The sequence below is a fragment of the Abrus precatorius genome, unplaced genomic scaffold (genome assembly GCF_003935025.1).
Source record: "Abrus precatorius isolate BTA unplaced genomic scaffold, Abrus_2018 Scaffold3, whole genome shotgun sequence".
In the NCBI taxonomy this organism is placed as follows: domain Eukaryota; kingdom Viridiplantae; phylum Streptophyta; class Magnoliopsida; order Fabales; family Fabaceae; genus Abrus; species Abrus precatorius.
The window spans coordinates 21309642-21327720 of NW_020874373.1; the positions used below are offsets into that span (position 1 = coordinate 21309642).

General features: G+C 45.6%; 1 pseudogene; it reads left to right on the forward strand.

Moving 5' to 3' along the window:
• The first annotated feature begins 1018 nt into the window (after nt 1–1018).
• LOC113862329 overlaps nt 1019–18079 on the forward strand; it is a 76651-nt pseudogene continuing 59590 nt past the window's right edge.

Sequence of the window (18079 nt, forward strand, 5' to 3'; positions counted from 1 at the left end):
CACTAAATTTTCAAATTTTTCTACAAGGTTCTAACCCTAAAGATCCTAAGTCAGCCCTTGTGCAAATGGGGTTCATATCATTTGGTATCAGAGCTCCGGTTTAAGGGTTTGAACATCAAATTGGTAACATCCTTCCTTCATTCTCTTTTTGCCAATTGATTACCTTATTGTTCATATTATTTGTGATTGTACTGAATCATTGCAAAAGTTAGGCCCTTGTGAAAATTCAAAAAAAAAAATCGTATAAAAAAAAAAAAAAAAAAAAAGAAAATTTTGGGCTGAATGATTCATGCTTTTCAACAATTTGTTATAAGGTAATATATTGGTGTTCTTAAAGGATTGTTGCTAATTCTCTTGTTTACCAATTTCCTTTACCCCTTTGTTTTTGTGATTTGTTAGCCTTTTCTTTGTCTACCTAGCCTTACCTTGCACATATTGGTGGATTGTTCTTTGTTGTGGCCATAATATCTTGAATTGCCTAAGAACCCAAGGAGAATTTGAGTGGTAAAAGGCAAGAGTGTTTTCATTAGAGAAAAAGCCATAATTGTGTGATACACTTGAGTGTGGTGAGGTTTCAAATTCTACTTTCTATTTGCTTGTTACGTTTGAATTTGTTTGTTTGTGATGGCTGAAGGAAATCCTAATCAAGGAGGAGGACTTTCTTCTTTCCAAATGCAAGCCTTGACACAACATTTGGAGAGATTGATGAGGCAACAAAATGACGAGCTCCATGAAAGATTGGACCAATTGGAGAAGAGGTAATGACGGTGCTCCTAGACAAAACCGAATTGATGGAGTCAAAATTTCTATTCCTCCATTCAAAGGAAGAAGTGACCCAGAAGCTTATTTGGAGTGGGAGATCAAAATAGAGCATATTTTCACTTGTAATACCTATGAAGAGGCCCAAAAGGTAAAGCTTGCAGCTATGGAGTTTTCCGATTACGCTCTTGTGTGGTGGAACAAATTGCAAAAAGAGAGAGCTAGGAATGAGGAGCCATTGGTGGATACATGGGTTGAAATGAAAAGGATCATGAGGAAGAGATATGTGCCGGCAAGCTATTCTAGGGACTTAAAATTCAAACTTCAAAAATTGTCCCAAGGTAGCAAAGGCGTTGAGGAGTACTACAAGGAAATGGAGGTGCTCATGATTCAAGCCAAGATAGAAGAGGATGAGGAGGTAACTATGGCTAGATTTCTTAGTGGTTTGAATAATGATATTCGTGATATTGTTGAACTGCAGGAATTTGTTGAAATGGAGGACTTGCTTCACAAAGCAATCCAAGTGGAGCAACAATTGAAAAGGAAAGGTGTGGCCAAAAGGAGCTCCACTAATTTTGGTTTTTCTAGTTGGAAGGATAAGGGAAAAGGGGCTGCCACTTCTAGTGCAGCGCCTACACCAACAAAAACTCCTCTAAAAACTCAAGAGCAACCCTCTAAAAGGAGTCGGGATGTGAAGTGCTTTAAGTGCCAAGGCTTAGGACACTATGCATATGAGTGCCCTAACAAAAAAACCATGATTCTTAGAGATGGAGAGTATATAAGTGAGTCCGAAATTGAAGAGGGAGAGGAGAATGAGGACGTGGAGGAGGAGGTGGAGAAAACACCAGAGGGAGACTTGTTGATGATAAGGCGGTTACTTGGTAGCCAATTGAAGCCTTTGGAGGAGAGCCAAAGAGAAAACATCTTCCATACTAGATGTTTGATCAATGGTAAACTTTGCATGGTGATCATTGATGGAGGGAGTTGCACCAATGTGGCGAGTGCAAGACTTGTGTCTAAATTGAATTTAGTTACAAAGCCACATCCTAGGCCATATAGGCTTCAATGGCTTAGTGAGGATGGAGAGGTGCAAGTAAGGAAGCAAGTAGAGTTGGATATTTCCATTGGAAGATACAATGATAAGGTGCTTTGTGATGTTGTTCCTATGGAGGCCAGCCACTTACTCTTGGGGAGACCATGGCAATTTGATAAAAGAGCCAATCATGATGGTTTCACCAACAAAATCTCATTCATGCACCAAGACAAGAAGATAGTGCTCAAACCTTTAAGTCCGCAAGAGGTGTGTGAGGATCAAAGAAAAATGAGAGAAAAGATTGTCCAAGAAAAGAAAGAAAAAGAAAGCCAAACACTTGAGAGCTCAAAAAGTGAGGACAAAAAGAGAGAAACACATGAGAGGAAAAAGAAGAGTGAAACACTTGAGGTGAAGGAGAGCTTTTTAGCTACAAAAAGTGAGGTCAAGAGGTTGTTTCTATCTAAACAGCCCCTATTTTTGTTAATTTGCAAAAACTATGTTTTGACCACTAACACTTTTGATAACCTTGATTTGCCTTCTAGAGTGAAGTCTCTTTTGCAGGAATTTGGAGATGTGTTTCCAACAAGTGTACCAAGTGGGTTGCCACCATTAAGAGGTATTGAGCATCAAATTGATCTCATTCCAGGAGCTTCTTTGCCTAATAGGCCAGCCTATAGAAGCAACCCTCAAGAGACCAAGGAGATCCAAAGACAAGTGGATGAACTCATTGGTAAGGGATGGGTAAGAGATAGCATGAGTCCTTGTGCTGTCCCGGTAATTTTGGTTCCTAAAAAGGATGGGACATGGCGCATGTGTTCTGATTGTAGAGCCCTTAATAACATCACCATTAAATATAGGCATCCTATACCTAGGCTTGATGATTTGCTTGATGAATTGCATGGTGCATGTTACTTCTCTAAAATTGATTTAAAAAGTGGATACAATCAAATTAGGGTTAGAGAAGGGGATGAATGGAAAACTGCTTTCAAAACAAAATATGGTTTGTATGAATGGTTGGTTATGCCTTTTGGCTTAACTAATGCTCCTAGCACTTTCATGAGATTAATGAACCATGTTTTGAGAAAATTCATAGGAAAATTTGTTGTGGTGTACTTTGATGATATTCTTATCTATAGCACTTCACTTGAATTGCATGTTGATCATTTAAAATCTGTCTTGTGTGTGCTTAGAGAAGAACAATTGTATGCCAATCTTGAAAAATGCATCTTTTGTACTAACCATGTTGTGTTTCTTGGTTTTGTTGTAAGTTCAAAAGGAGTACAAGTGGATGAGGAAAAGGTTAGGGCTATTCAAGAATGGCCTACACCTAAGTCCGTGACTGAAGTGAGAAGTTTCCATGGTTTAGCAAGTTTCTATAGGAGATTTGTGAAGGATTTTAGCACATTGGCAGCACCTCTCAATGAAGTGCTTAAGAAAAATGTTGGTTTCAAATGGGGAGAGAAACAAGAAGAAGCTTTCAAAGCTCTTAAGCAAAAGCTAACTAATGCCCCATACTTGCTTTGCCAAACTTTCAAAAATCTTTTGAAATTGAGTGTGATGCTTCAAATGTTGGGATTGGGGCTGTGTTGTTGCAAGAAGGCCATCCAATTGCTTATTTTAGTGAAAAGCTAAGTGGTCCTACCCTTAACTATTCAACTTATGATAAAGAGTTGTATGCCTTAGTGAGAGCTTTGAAAACATGGCAACACTACCTTTATCCCAAGGAATTTGTTATTCATAGTGACCATGAGTCCCTCAAATATATCAAGGGACAAGGCAAGCTTAACAAAAGGCATGCCAAGTGGGTGGAATTTCTAGAGCAATTCCCTTATGTTATCAAACATAAAAGAGGAAAAGGTAACATTGTAGCTGATGCTCTTTCTCGGCGTCATGCTTTGCTTTCTATGCTTGAAACAAAATTGATTGGTCTTGAATGTTTGAAAAACATGTATGAAAGTGATGAAACTTTTGGTGAAATTTTTAAAAATTGCGAAAAATTTTCAGAAAATGGTTTCTTTAGACATGAAGGCTTTCTTTTCAAAGAAAACAAATTGTGTGTGCCTAAATGTTCTACAAGAAACTTGCTTGTTAGTGAAGCACATGAAGGAGGTTTAATGGGGCATTTTGGGGTCCAAAAGACTCTAAAAACATTACAAGAACATTTTTATTGGCCTCATTTAAAAAAGGATGTGCAGAAATTTTGTGAACATTGCATTGTTTGTAAAAAGGCAAAGTCAAAGGTAAAGCCTCATGGATTGTATACTCCATTGCCAATTCCGGAGTATCCTTGGATTGATTTATCCATGGATTTTGTTTTGGGCTGCCAAACACAAGTAGTGGCAAAGATTCAATTTTTGTGGTTGTTGATAGGTTTCTAAGCATATATGTAAAAGTTTTTTTTTTTTTTTTTTTTTTTTTTTTTTTTTTTTTTTTTTTTTTTTTTTTTTTTTTTTTTTTTTTTTTTTTTTTTTTTTTTTTTTTTTTTTTTTTTTTTTTTTTTTTTTTTTTTTTTTTTTTTTTTTTTTAAGCATAAAGAAGGTCAAGCAAAGGCGGACTATGTGAAGAAGCTTCATGAGAGAGTCAAAAATCAAATTGAGAGGAGAAATGAAAGCTATGCTAAACAAGCCAACAAAGGGAGAAAGAAGGTTATCTTCGAACCCGGAGATTGGGTTTGGGTGCACATGAGAAAGGAAAGGTTTCCGGAACAAAGGAAGTCAAAGCTTCAACCAAGGGGAGATGGTCCATTCCAAGTGCTTGAAAGAATCAATGACAATGCTTACAAAATTGAGCTGCCGGGTGAGTATAATGTTAGTTCCACCTTCAATGTGTCTGACTTATCTCTTTTTGATGTAGATGGAGAATCCGATTTGAGGACAAATCCTTCTCAAGAGGGAGAGAATGATGAGGACATGACCATGAGCAAGGGCAAGGATCCTCTTGAAGGACTTGGAGGACCTATGACAAGGGCTAGAGCAAGGAGAGCAAAAGAAGCTCTTCAACAAGTGTTGTCCATATTAATTGAATACAAGCCCAAGTTTCAAGGAGAAAAGACCAAGGTTGTGAATTGCATCATGGCCCAAATGGAGGAGAACTAAGGCGCCACTTTGCTTCAGTTTTTAAGTTTTTAGTTTGTTTTAAATAATGGCCCAATCCTTTGTAAAGTTGGCTGACCAAATTATGTTTTGTGGTTAATCAACTAATGGGCTTTGGTTTGGTTTTATTTCAAGTTGTAATAAGGGCCCAATTGGCAACTTAGGCATCAGCCTTTGGAAGACCAAGAGGCGCATAGCTAGTGGCTGTTGGGTGACTTTTTGGTTGCCACAATTTCAGTTACAATCAGCCTTTGGAAGACCAAGAGGCGCATAGTGGCTGTTGGGTGACTTTTTGGTTGCCACAATTTCAGTTACAATCAGCCATCAAGTAGTTTCATTTTCCGTTACGGAACCTTTGTAATTCTGATGGTAAAGCTTCTATATAAGCTGAACCATTCTTATCAATAAGACAAGTTAAGTTTGATTCAGAAATATTAGAGTTTATCTCTTTTATCTTAGTGAGAGTGATTCTCCTAAGTTCTTGAGTGATTCAAGAACACCTTGGCTGTATCAAAGGGCTTTCACATCCCTTTGTGTGTTGCCTTCCTTGGAAAGAGTGATTCTTTCCTTCCCCCATTCAATTCTTCACCAAAGTTCCAAAAAAACTCAAATCTGCCCAGAATTATTTCGTTATCATAACTCTCGTTCTACTCAGCCAAATTGAGTGATTCTTGAGCCTAAATTGCATTTCAGAACGAGAACTTTCACCTCGTTTTGGAATCACCTCAATTGGAGTTCTATAACTCGAGATACCGTCATTTCTAAAATTCTGTCCAGCCACCACCAAACCAGCGTTTTTGCTTCCTTTTTCACTCATTTTTAACACCATGGACCAACACCTAATTTGCCCAGAAATTCATCACTAAATTTTCAAATTTTTCTACAAGGTTCTAACCCTAAAGATCCTAAGTCAGCCCTTGTGCAAATGGGGTTCATATCATCCTTTGCCGGTAAGCAAAGGGGACCAAAAGAGACCAAAACTGGAACTTGGGTCCAAAAGCGCCAGAAAGTGCAAAAGGGAGAAGTGGAGAAAGCCTTCCTTTGAGTCCTAGGAGTGATATTCAAGGAGTTTCAGTGGCCTGAGACGAGTTTCGCACGTCTTCCTTTGCCGGTAAGCAAAAGGGGACCAAAAGAGACAAAACTGGAACTTGGGTCCAAAAGCGCCAGAAAGTGCCAAAAGGGGAGAAGGTGGTGAGAAGCCTTCCTTTGAGTCCTAGGAGTGATATTCAAGGAGTTTCAGTGGCCTGAGACGAGTTTCGCACGTCTTCCTTTGCCGGTAAGCAAAAGGGACCAAAAGAGACCAAAACTGGAACTTGGGTCCAAAGCGCCAGAAAGTGCCAAAAGGGGAGAAGGTGTGAGAAAGCCTTCCTTTGAGTCCTAGGAGTGATATTCAAGGAGTTTCAGTGGCCTGAGACGAGTTTCGCACGTCTTCCTTTGCCGGTAAGCAAAAGGGGACCAAAAGAGACCAAAACTGGAACTTGGGTCCAAAAGCGCCAGAAAGTGCCAAAGGGGAGAAGGTGGTGAGAAAGCCTTCCTTTGAGTCCTAGGAGTGATATTCAAGGAGTTTCAGTGGCCTGAGACGAGTTTCGCACGTCTTCCTTTGCCGTAAGCAAAAGGGGACCAAAAGAGACCAAAACTGGAACTTGGGTCCAAAAGCGCAGAAAGTGCCAAAAGGGGAGAAGGTGGTGAGAAAGCCTTCCTTTGAGTCCTAGGAGTGATATTCAAGGAGTTTCAGTGGCCTGAGACGAGTTTCGCACGTCTTCCTTTGCCGGTAAGCAAAAGGGGACCAAAAGAGACCAAAACTGGAACTTGGGTCCAAAAGCGCCAGAAAGTGCCAAAAGGGGAGAAGGTGGTGAGAAAGCCTTCCTTTGAGTCCTAGGAGTGATATTCAAGGAGTTTCAGTGGCCTGAGACGAGTTTCGCACGTTTCCTTTGCCGGTAAGCAAAAGGGGACCAAAAGAGACCAAAACTGAACTTGGGTCCAAAAGCGCCAGAAAGTGCCAAAAGGGGAGAAGGTGGTGAGAAAGCCTTCCTTTGAGTCCTAGGAGTGATATTCAAGGAGTTTCAGTGGCCTGAGACGAGTTTCGCACGTCTTCCTTTGCCGGTAAGCAAAAGGGGACCAAAAGAGACCAAAACTGGAACTTGGGTCCAAAAGCGCCAGAAAGTGCCAAAAGGGGAGAAGGTGGTGAGAAGCCTTCCTTTGAGTCCTAGGAGTGATATTCAAGGAGTTTCAGTGGCCTGAGACGAGTTTCGCACGTCTTCCTTTGCCGGTAAGCAAAAGGGGACCAAAAGAGACCAAAACTGGAACTTGGGTCCAAAGCGCCAGAAAGTGCCAAAAGGGGAGAAGGTGGTGAGAAAGCCTTCCTTTGAGTCCTAGGAGTGATATTCAAGGAGTTTCAGTGGCCTGAGACGAGTTTCGCACGTCTTCCTTTGCCGGTAAGCAAAAGGGGACCAAAAGAGACCAAAACTGGAACTTGGGTCCAAAGCGCCAGAAAGTGCCAAAAGGGGAGAAGGTGGTGAGAAAGCCTTCCTTTGAGTCCTAGGAGTGATATTCAAGGAGTTTCAGTGCCTGAGACGAGTTTCGCACGTCTTCCTTTGCCGGTAAGCAAAAGGGGACCAAAAGAGACCAAAACTGGAACTTGGGTCCAAAAGCGCCAGAAAGTGCCAAAGGGGAGAAGCTGGTGAGAAAGCCTTCCTTTGAGTCCTAGGAGTGATATTCAAGGAGTTTCAGTGGCCTGAGACGAGTTTCGCACGTCTTCCTTTGCCGGTAAGCAAAAGGGGACCAAAAGAGACCAAAACTGGAACTTGGGTCCAAAAGCGCCAGAAAGTGCCAAAAGGGGAGAAGGTGGTGAGAAAGCCTTCCTTTGAGTCCTAGGAGTGATATTCAAGGAGTTTCAGTGGCCTGAGACGAGTTTCGCACGTCTTCCTTTGCCGGTAAGCAAAAGGGGACCAAAAGAGACCAAAACTGGAACTTGGGTCCAAAAGCGCCAGAAAGTGCCAAAAGGGGAGAAGGTGGTGAGAAAGCCTTCCTTTGAGTCCTAGGAGTGATATTCAAGGAGTTTCAGTGGCCTGAGACGAGTTTCGCACGTCTTCCTTTGCCGGTAAGCAAAAGGGGACCAAAAGAGACCAAAACTGGAACTTGGGTCCAAAAGCGCCAGAAAGTGCCAAAGGGGAGAAGGTGGTGAGAAAGCCTTCCTTTGAGTCCTAGGAGTGATATTCAAGGAGTTTCAGTGGCCTGAGACGAGTTTCGCACGTCTTCCTTTGCCGGTAAGCAAAAGGGGACCAAAAGAGACCAAAACTGGAACTTGGGTCCAAAGCGCCAGAAAGTGCCAAAAGGGGAGAAGTGGTGAGAAAGCCTTCCTTTGAGTCCTAGGAGTGATATTCAAGGAGTTTCAGTGGCCTGAGACGAGTTTCGCACGTCTTCCTTTGCCGGTAAGCAAAAGGGGACCAAAAGAGACCAAAACTGGAACTTGGGTCCAAAAGCGCCAGAAAGTGCCAGAAGGGGAGAAGGTGGTGAGAAAGCCTTCCTTTGAGTCCTAGGAGTGATATTCAAGGAGTTTCAGTGGCCTGAGACGAGTTTCGCACGTCTTCCTTTGCCGGTAAGCAAAAGGGGACCAAAAGAGACCAAAACTGGAACTTGGGTCCAAAGCGCCAGAAAGTGCCAAAGGGGAGAAGGTGGTGAGAAAGCCTTCCTTTGAGTCCTAGGAGTGATATTCAAGGAGTTTCAGTGGCCTGAGACGAGTTTCGCACGTCTTCCTTTGCCGGTAAGCAAAAGGGGACCAAAAGAGACCAAAACTGGAACTTGGGTCCAAAAGCGCCAGAAAGTGCCAAAAGGGGAGAAGGTGGTGAGAAAGCCTTCCTTTGAGTCCTAGGAGTGATATTCAAGGAGTTTCAGTGGCCTGAGACGAGTTTCGCACGTCTTCCTTTGCCGGTAAGCAAAAGGGGACCAAAAGAGACCAAAACTGGAACTTGGGTCCAAAAGCGCCAGAAAGTGCCAAAAGGGGAGAAGGTGGTGAGAAAGCCTTCCTTTGAGTCCTAGGAGTGATATTCAAGGAGTTTCAGTGGCCTGAGACGAGTTTCGCACGTCTTCCTTTGCCGGTAAGCAAAAGGGGACCAAAAGAGACCAAAACTGGAACTTGGGTCCAAAGCGCCAGAAAGTGCCAAAGGGGAGAAGTGGTGAGAAAGCCTTCCTTTGAGTCCTAGGAGTGATATTCAAGGAGTTTCAGTGGCCTGAGACGAGTTTCGCACGTCTTCCTTTGCCGGTAAGCAAAAGGGGACCAAAAGAGACCAAAACTGGAACTTGGGTCCAAAAGCGCCAGAAAGTGCCAAAAGGGGAGAAGTGGTGAGAAAGCCTTCCTTTGAGTCCTAGGAGTGATATTCAAGGAGTTTCAGTGGCCTGAGACGAGTTTCGCACGTCTTCCTTTGCCGGTAAGCAAAAGGGGACCAAAAGAGACCAAAACTGGAACTTGGGTCCAAAGCGCCAGAAAGTGCCAAAAGGGGAGAAGGTGGTGAGAAAGCCTTCCTTTGAGTCCTAGGAGTGATATTCAAGGAGTTTCAGTGGCCTGAGACGAGTTTCGCACGTCTTCCTTTGCCGGTAAGCAAAAGGGGACCAAAAGAGACCAAAACTGGAACTTGGGTCCAAAAGCGCCAGAAAGTGCCAAAAGGGGAGAAGGTGGTGAGAAAGCCTTCCTTTGAGTCCTAGGAGTGATATTCAAGGAGTTTCAGTGGCCTGAGACGAGTTTCGCACGTCTTCCTTTGCCGGTAAGCAAAAGGGGACCAAAAGAGACCAAAACTGGAACTTGGGTCCAAAAGCGCCAGAAAGTGCCAAAAGGGGAGAAGTGGTGAGAAAGCCTTCCTTTGAGTCCTAGGAGTGATATTCAAGGAGTTTCAGTGGCCTGAGACGAGTTTCGCACGTCTTCCTTTGCCGGTAAGCAAAAGGGGACCAAAAGAGACCAAAACTGGAACTTGGGTCCAAAAGCGCCAGAAAGTGCCAAAAGGGGAGAAGGTGGTGAGAAAGCCTTCCTTTGAGTCCTAGGAGTGATATTCAAGGAGTTTCAGTGGCCTGAGACGAGTTTCGCACGTCTTCCTTTGCCGGTAAGCAAAAGGGGACCAAAAGAGACCAAAACTGGAACTTGGGTCCAAAAGCGCCAGAAAGTGCCAAAAGGGGAGAAGGTGGTGAGAAAGCCTTCCTTTGAGTCCTAGGAGTGATATTCAAGGAGTTTCAGTGGCCTGAGACGAGTTTCGCACGTCTTCCTTTGCCGGTAAGCAAAAGGGGACCAAAAGAGACCAAAACTGGAACTTGGGTCCAAAGCGCCAGAAAGTGCCAAAGGGGAGAAGGTGGTGAGAAAGCCTTCCTTTGAGTCCTAGGAGTGATATTCAAGGAGTTTCAGTGGCCTGAGACGAGTTTCGCACGTCTTCCTTTGCCGTAAGCAAAAGGGACCAAAAGAGACCAAAACTGGAACTTGGGTCCAAAGCGCCAGAAAGTGCCAAAAGGGGAGAAGGTGGTGAGAAAGCCTTCCTTTGAGTCCTAGGAGTGATATTCAAGGAGTTTCAGTGGCCTGAGACGAGTTTCGCACGTCTTCCTTTGCCGTAAGCAAAAGGGGACCAAAAGAGACCAAAACTGGAACTTGGGTCCAAAAGCGCCAGAAAGTGCCAAAAGGGGAGAAGGTGGTGAGAAAGCCTTCCTTTGAGTCCTAGGAGTGATATTCAAGGAGTTTCAGTGGCCTGAGACGAGTTTCGCACGTCTTCCTTTGCCGGTAAGCAAAAGGGGACCAAAAGAGACCAAAACTGGAACTTGGGTCCAAAAGCGCCAGAAAGTGCCAAAAGGGGAGAAGGTGGTGAGAAAGCCTTCCTTTGAGTCCTAGGAGTGATATTCAAGGAGTTTCAGTGGCCTGAGACGAGTTTCGCACGTCTTCCTTTGCCGGTAAGCAAAAGGGGACCAAAAGAGACCAAAACTGGAACTTGGGTCCAAAAGCGCCAGAAAGTGCCAAAAGGGGAGAAGGTGGTGAGAAAGCCTTCCTTTGAGTCCTAGGAGTGATATTCAAGGAGTTTCAGTGGCCTGAGACGAGTTTCGCACGTCTTCCTTTGCCGGTAAGCAAAAGGGGACCAAAAGAGACCAAAACTGGAACTTGGGTCCAAAAGCGCCAGAAAGTGCCAAAAGGGAGAAGGTGGTGAGAAAGCCTTCCTTTGAGTCCTAGGAGTGATATTCAAGGAGTTTCAGTGGCCTGAGACGAGTTTCGCACGTCTTCCTTTGCCGGTAAGCAAAAGGGGACCAAAAGAGACCAAAACTGGAACTTGGGTCCAAAAGCGCCAGAAAGTGCCAAAAGGGAGAAGTGGTGAGAAAGCCTTCCTTTGAGTCCTAGGAGTGATATTCAAGGAGTTTCAGTGGCCTGAGACGAGTTTCGCACGTCTTCCTTTGCCGTAAGCAAAAGGGGACCAAAAGAGACCAAAACTGGAACTTGGGTCCAAAAGCGCCAGAAAGTGCCAAAAGGGGAGAAGGTGGTGAGAAAGCCTTCCTTTGAGTCCTAGGAGTGATATTCAAGGAGTTTCAGTGGCCTGAGACGAGTTTCGCACGTCTTCCTTTGCCGGTAAGCAAAAGGGGACCAAAAGAGACCAAAACTGGAACTTGGGTCCAAAAGCGCCAGAAAGTGCCAAAAGGGGAGAAGGTGGTGAGAAAGCCTTCCTTTGAGTCCTAGTAGTGATATTCAAGGAGTTTCAGTGGCCTGAGACGAGTTTCGCACGTCTTCCTTTGCCGGTAAGCAAAAGGGGACCAAAAGAGACCAAAACTGGAACTTGGGTCCAAAAGCGCCAGAAAGTGCCAAAAGGGGAGAAGGTGGTGAGAAAGCCTTCCTTTGAGTCCTAGGAGTGATATTCAAGGAGTTTCAGTGGCCTGAGACGAGTTTCGCACGTCTTCCTTTGCCGGTAAGCAAAAGGGACCAAAAGAGACCAAAACTGGAACTTGGGTCCAAAAGCGCCAGAAAGTGCCAAAGGGGAGAAGGTGGTGAGAAAGCCTTCCTTTGAGTCCTAGGAGTGATATTCAAGGAGTTTCAGTGGCCTGAGACGAGTTTCGCACGTCTTCCTTTGCCGTAAGCAAAAGGGGACCAAAAGAGACCAAAACTGGAACTTGGGTCCAAAAGCGCCAGAAAGTGCCAAAAGGGGAGAAGGTGGTGAGAAAGCCTTCCTTTGAGTCCTAGGAGTGATATTCAAGGAGTTTCAGTGGCCTGAGACGAGTTTCGCACGTCTTCCTTTGCCGTAAGCAAAAGGGGACCAAAAGAGACCAAAACTGGAACTTGGGTCCAAAAGCGCCAGAAAGTGCCAAAAGGGGAGAAGGTGGTGAGAAAGCCTTCCTTTGAGTCCTAGGAGTGATATTCAAGGAGTTTCAGTGGCCTGAGACGAGTTTCGCACGTCTTCCTTTGCCGGTAAGCAAAAGGGGACCAAAAGAGACCAAAACTGGAACTTGGGTCCAAAGCGCCAGAAAGTGCCAAAAGGGGAGAAGGTGGTGAGAAGCCTTCCTTTGAGTCCTAGGAGTGATATTCAAGGAGTTTCAGTGGCCTGAGACGAGTTTCGCACGTCTTCCTTTGCCGGTAAGCAAAAGGGGACCAAAAGAGACCAAAACTGGAACTTGGGTCCAAAAGCGCCAGAAAGTGCCAAAAGGGGAGAAGGTGGTGAGAAAGCCTTCCTTTGAGTCCTAGGAGTGATATTCAAGGAGTTTCAGTGGCCTGAGACGAGTTTCGCACGTCTTCCTTTGCCGGTAAGCAAAAGGGGACCAAAAGAGACCAAAACTGGAACTTGGGTCCAAAAGCGCCAGAAAGTGCCAAAGGGGAGAAGGTGGTGAGAAAGCCTTCCTTTGAGTCCTAGGAGTGATATTCAAGGAGTTTCAGTGGCCTGAGACGAGTTTCGCACGTCTTCCTTTGCCGTAAGCAAAAGGGGACCAAAAGAGACCAAAACTGGAACTTGGGTCCAAAGCGCCAGAAAGTGCCAGAAGGGGAGAAGGTGGTGAGAAAGCCTTCCTTTGAGTCCTAGGAGTGATATTCAAGGAGTTTCAGTGGCCTGAGACGAGTTTCGCACGTCTTCCTTTGCCGGTAAGCAAAAGGGGACCAAAAGAGACCAAAACTGGAACTTGGGTCCAAAGGCGCCAGAAAGTGCCAGAAGGGGAGAAGGTGGTGAGAAAGCCTTCCTTTGAGTCCTAGGAGTGATATTCAAGGAGTTTCAGTGGCCTGAGACGAGTTTCGCACGTCTTCCTTTGCCATAAGCAAAAGGGGACCAAAAGAGACCAAAACTGGAACTTGGGTCCAAAAGCGTCGAAAGTGCCAGAAGGGGAGAAGGTGTGAGAAAGCCTTCCTTTGAGTCCTAGAGTGATATTCAAGGAGTTTCAGTGGCCTGAGACAAGTTTCGCACGTCTTCCTTTGCCGGTAAGCAAAAGGGGACCAAAAGAGACCAAAACTGGAACTTGGGTCCAAAGGCGCCAGAAAGTGCCAAAAGGGGAGAAGGTGGTGAGAAAGCCTTCTTTGAGTCCTAGGAGTGATATTCAAGGAGTTTCAGTGGCCTGAGACGAGTTTCGCACGTCTTCCTTTGCCGGTAAGCAAAAGGGGACCAAAAGAGACCAAAACTGGAACTTGGGTCCAAAAGCGCCAGAAAGTGCCAGAAGGGAGAAGGTGGTGAGAAAGCCTTCCTTTGAGTCCTAGGAGTGATATTCAAGGAGTTTCAGTGGCCTGAGACGAGTTTCGCACGTCTTCCTTTGCCGGTAAGCAAAAGGGGACCAAAAGAGACCAAAACTGGAACTTGGGTCCAAAGGCCAGAAAGTGCCAGAAGGGAGAAGGTGGTGAGAAAGCCTTCCTTTGAGTCCTAGGAGTGATATTCAAGGAGTTTCAGTGGCCTGAGACGAGTTTCGCACGTCTTCCTTTGCCGGTAAGCAAAAGGGGACCAAAAGAGACCAAAACTGGAACTTGGGTCCAAAAGCGCCAGAAAGTGCCAGAAGGGGAGAAGGTGGTGAGAAAGCCTTCCTTTGAGTCCTAGGAGTGATATTCAAGGAGTTTCAGTGGCCTGAGACGAGTTTCGCACGTCTTCCTTTGCCGGTAAGCAAAAGGGGACCAAAAGAGACCAAAACTGGAACTTGGGTCCAAAAGCGCCAGAAAGTGCCAGAAGGGGAGAAGGTGGTGAGAAAGCCTTCCTTTGAGTCCTAGGAGTGATATTCAAGGAGTTTCAGTGGCCTGAGACAAGTTTCGCACGTCTTCCTTTGCATAAGCAAAAGGGGACCAAAAGAGACCAAAACTGGAACTTGGGTCCAAAAGCGCCAGAAAGTGCCAAAAGGGGAGAAGGTGGTGAGAATGCCTTCCTTTGAGTCCTAGGAGTGATATTCAAGGAGTTTCAGTGGCCTGAGACGAGTTTCGCACGTCTTCCTTTGCGGTAAGCAAAAGGGGACCAAAAGAGACCAAAACTAGAACTTGGGTCCAAAAGCGCCAGAAAGTGCCAAAAGGGGAGAAGGTGGTGAGAAAGCCTTCCTTTGAGTCCTAGGAGTGATATTCAAGGAGTTTCAGTGGCCTGAGACGAGTTTCGCACGTCTTCCTTTGCCGGTAAGCAAAAGGGGACCAAAAGAGACCAAAACTGGAACTTGGGTCCAAAAGCGCCAGAAAGTGCCAAAAGGGGAGAAGGTGGTGAGAAAGCCTTCCTTGAGTCCTAGGAGTGATATTCAAGGAGTTTCAGTGGCTGAGACGAGTTTCGCACATCTTCCTTTGCATAAGCAAAAGGGACCAAAAGAGACCAAAATGGAACTTGGGTCCAAAGGCGCCAGAAAGTGCCAGAAGGGGAGAAGGTGGTGAGAAAGCCTTCTTGAGTCCTAGGAGTGATATTAAGAGTTTCAGTGGCCTGAGACGAGTTTTGCACGTCTTCCTTTGCCGGTAAGCAAAAGGGGACCAAAAGAGACAAAACTGAAACTGGGTCCAAAGGCCCAGAAAGTGCCAGAAGGGAGAAGGGGTGAGAAAGCCTTCCTAGAGTCCTAGGAGTGATATTCAAGGAGTTTCAGTGGCCTGAGACGAGTTTCGCACGTCTTCCTTTGCCGGTAAGCAAAAGGGGACCAAAAGAGACCAAAACTTGAACTTGGGTCCAAAAGCGCAGAAAGTGCCAGAAGGGGAGAAGGTGGTGAGAAAGGCTTCCTTTGAGTCCTAGGAGTGATATTCAAGGAGTTTCAGTGGCCTGAGACGAGTTTCGCACGTCTTCCTTTGCCGGTAAGCAAAAGGGGACCAAAAGAGACCAAAACTGGAACTTGGGTCCAAAGGCGCCAGAAAGTGCCAGAAGGGAGAAGGGGTGAGAAAGCCTTCCTTTGAGTCCTAGGAGTGATATTCAAGGAGTTTCAGTGGCCTGAGACAAGTTTCGCACATCTTCCTTTGCCGGTAAGCAAAAGTGGACCAAAAGAGACCAAAACTGGAACTTGGGTCCAAAGGCGCCAGAAAGTGCCAAAGGGAGAAGGGGTGAGAAAGCCTTCCTAGAGTCCTAGGAGTGATATTCAAGGAGTTTCAGTGGCCTGAGACGAGTTTCGCACATCTTCCTTTGCCGATAAGCAAAAGGGGACCAAAAGAGACCAAAACTGGAACTTGGGTCCAAAAGCGCCAGAAAGTGCCAGAAGGGGAGAAGGTGGTGAGAAGCCTTCCATTGAGTCCTAGGAGTGATATTCAAGGAGTTTCAGTGGCCTGAGACGAGTTTCGCACGTCTTCCTTTGCCGATAAGCAAAAGGGGACCAAAAGAGACCAAAACTAGAACTTGGGTCCAAAGGGCCAGAAAGTGCCAGAAGGGAGAAGGGGTGAGAAAGCCTTCCTTGAGTCTAGGAGTGATATTCAAGAGTTTCAGTGGCCTGAGACGAGTTTTGCACGTCTTCCTTTGCCGGTAAGCAAAAGGGGACCAAAAGAGACCAAAACTGAAACTTGGGTCCAAAGGCGCCAGAAAGTGCCAGAAGGGAGAAGGGGTGAGAAAGCCTTCCATGAGTCCTAGGAGTGATATTCAAGGAGTTTCAGTGGCCTGAGACAGTTTCGCACATCTTCCTTTGCCGATAAGCAAAAGGGACCAAAAGAGACCAAAACTGGAACTTGGGTCCAAAGGCGCCAGAAAGTGCCAGAATGGGAGAAGGGGTGAGAAAGCCTTTCATAGAGTCCTAGGAGTGATATTCAAGGAGTTTCAGTGGCCTGAGACGAGTTTCGCACATCTTCCTTTGCCGTAAGCAAAAGGGGACCAAAAGAGACCAAAACTGAAACTTGGGTCCAAAGGCCCAGAAAGTGCCAGAATGGGAGAAGGGGTGAGAAAGCCTTCCATAGAGTCCTAGGAGTGATATTCAAGGAGTTTCAGTGGCCTGAGACAAGTTTCGCACATCTTCCTTTGCCAGTAAGCAAAAGGGGACCAAAAGAGACCAAAACTGGAACTTGGGTCCAAAGGCGCCAGAAAGTGCCAGAAGGGGAGAAGGTGGTGAGAATGCCTTCCATTGAGTCCTAGGAGTGATATTCAAGGAGTTTCAGTGGCCTGAGACGAGTTTCGCACATCTTCCTTTGCCATTAAGCAAAAGGGGACCAAAAGAGACCAAAACTGGAACTTGGGTCCAAAAGCGCCAGAAAGTGCCAGAAGGGGAGAAGGTGGTGAGAATGCCTTCCATTGAGTCCTAGGAGTGATATTCAAGGAGTTTCAGTGGCCTGAGACAAGTTTCGCACATCTTCCTTTGCCATTAAGCAAAAGGGGACCAAAAAGACCAAAACTGGAACTTGGGTCCAAAGGCGCCAGAAAGTGCCAGAATGGGAGAAGGGTGAGAAAGCCTTTCATAGAGTCCTAGGAGTGATATTCAAGGAGTTTCAGTGGCCTGAGACGAGTTTCGCACATCTTCCTTTGCCGGTAAGCAAAAGGGGACCAAAAGAGACAAAAAGGAACTTGGGTCCAAAAGCGCCAGAAAGTGCCAGAAGGGGAGAAGGTGGTGAGAATGCCTTCCATTGAGTCCTAGAGTGATATTCAAGGAGTTTCAGTGGCCTGAGACAAGTTTCGCACATCTTCCTTTGCCGTAAGCAAAAGAGGACCAAAAGAGACCAAAACTGGAACTTGGTCCAAAGGCGCCAGAAACTGCTCGAACGGGAGAAGGGGTGAGAAAGCCTTTCATAGAGTCCTAGGAGTGATATTCAAGGAGTTTTAGTGGCCTGAGACAAGTTTCGCACATCTTCCTTTGCCGTTAAGCAAAAGGGGACCAAAAGAGACCAAAACTGGAACTTGGGTCCAAAAGCGCCAGAAAGTGCCAGAAGGGGAGAAGGTGGTGAGAATGCCTTCCATTGAGTCCTAGGAGTGATATTCAAGGAGTTTCAGTGGCCTGAGACGAGTTTCGCACATCTTCCCTTGCTATTAAGCAAAAGGGGACCAAAAGAGACCAAAACTGGAACTTGGTCCAAAAGCGCCAGAAAGTGCCAGAAGGGGAGAAGGTGGTGAGAAGCCTTCCATTGAGTCCTAGGAGTGATATTCAAGGAGTTTCAGTGGCCTGAGACGAGTTTCGCACATCTTCCTTTGCATTAAGCAAAAGGGACCAAAAGAGACCAAAACTGGAACTTGGTCCAAAAGCGCCAGAAAGTGCCAGAAGGGAGAAGGTGGTGAGAAGCCTTCCATTGAGTCCTAGGAGTGATATTCAAGGAGTTTCAGTGGCCTGAGACGAGTTTCGCACGTCTTCCTTTGCCGGTAAGCAAAAGGGACCAAAAGAGACCAAAACTGAAACTTGGTCCAAAGGGCCAGAAAGTGCTAGAACGGGAGAAGGGGTGAGAAAGCCTTTCATAGAGTCCTAGGAGTGATATTCAAGGAGTTTTAGTGGCCTGAGACGAGTTTCGCACATCTTCCTTTGCCGTTAAGCAAAAGGGGACCAAAAGAGACCAAAACTGGAACCTGGGTCCAAAAGCGCCAGAAAGTGCCAGAAGGGAGAAGGTGGTGAGAATGCCTTCCATTGAGTCCTAGGAGTGATATTCAAGGAGTTTCAGTGGCCTGAGACGAGTTTCGCACATCTTCCTTTGCCATTAAGCAAAAGGGGACCAAAAGAGACCAAAACTGGAACTTGGGTCAAAAGGCGCCAGAAAGTGCCAGAACGGGAGAAGGGGTGAGAATGCCTTTCATAGAGTCCTAGGAGTGATATTCAAGGAGTTTCAGTGGCCTGAGACGAGTTTCGCACATCTTCCTTTGCCATTAAGCAAAAG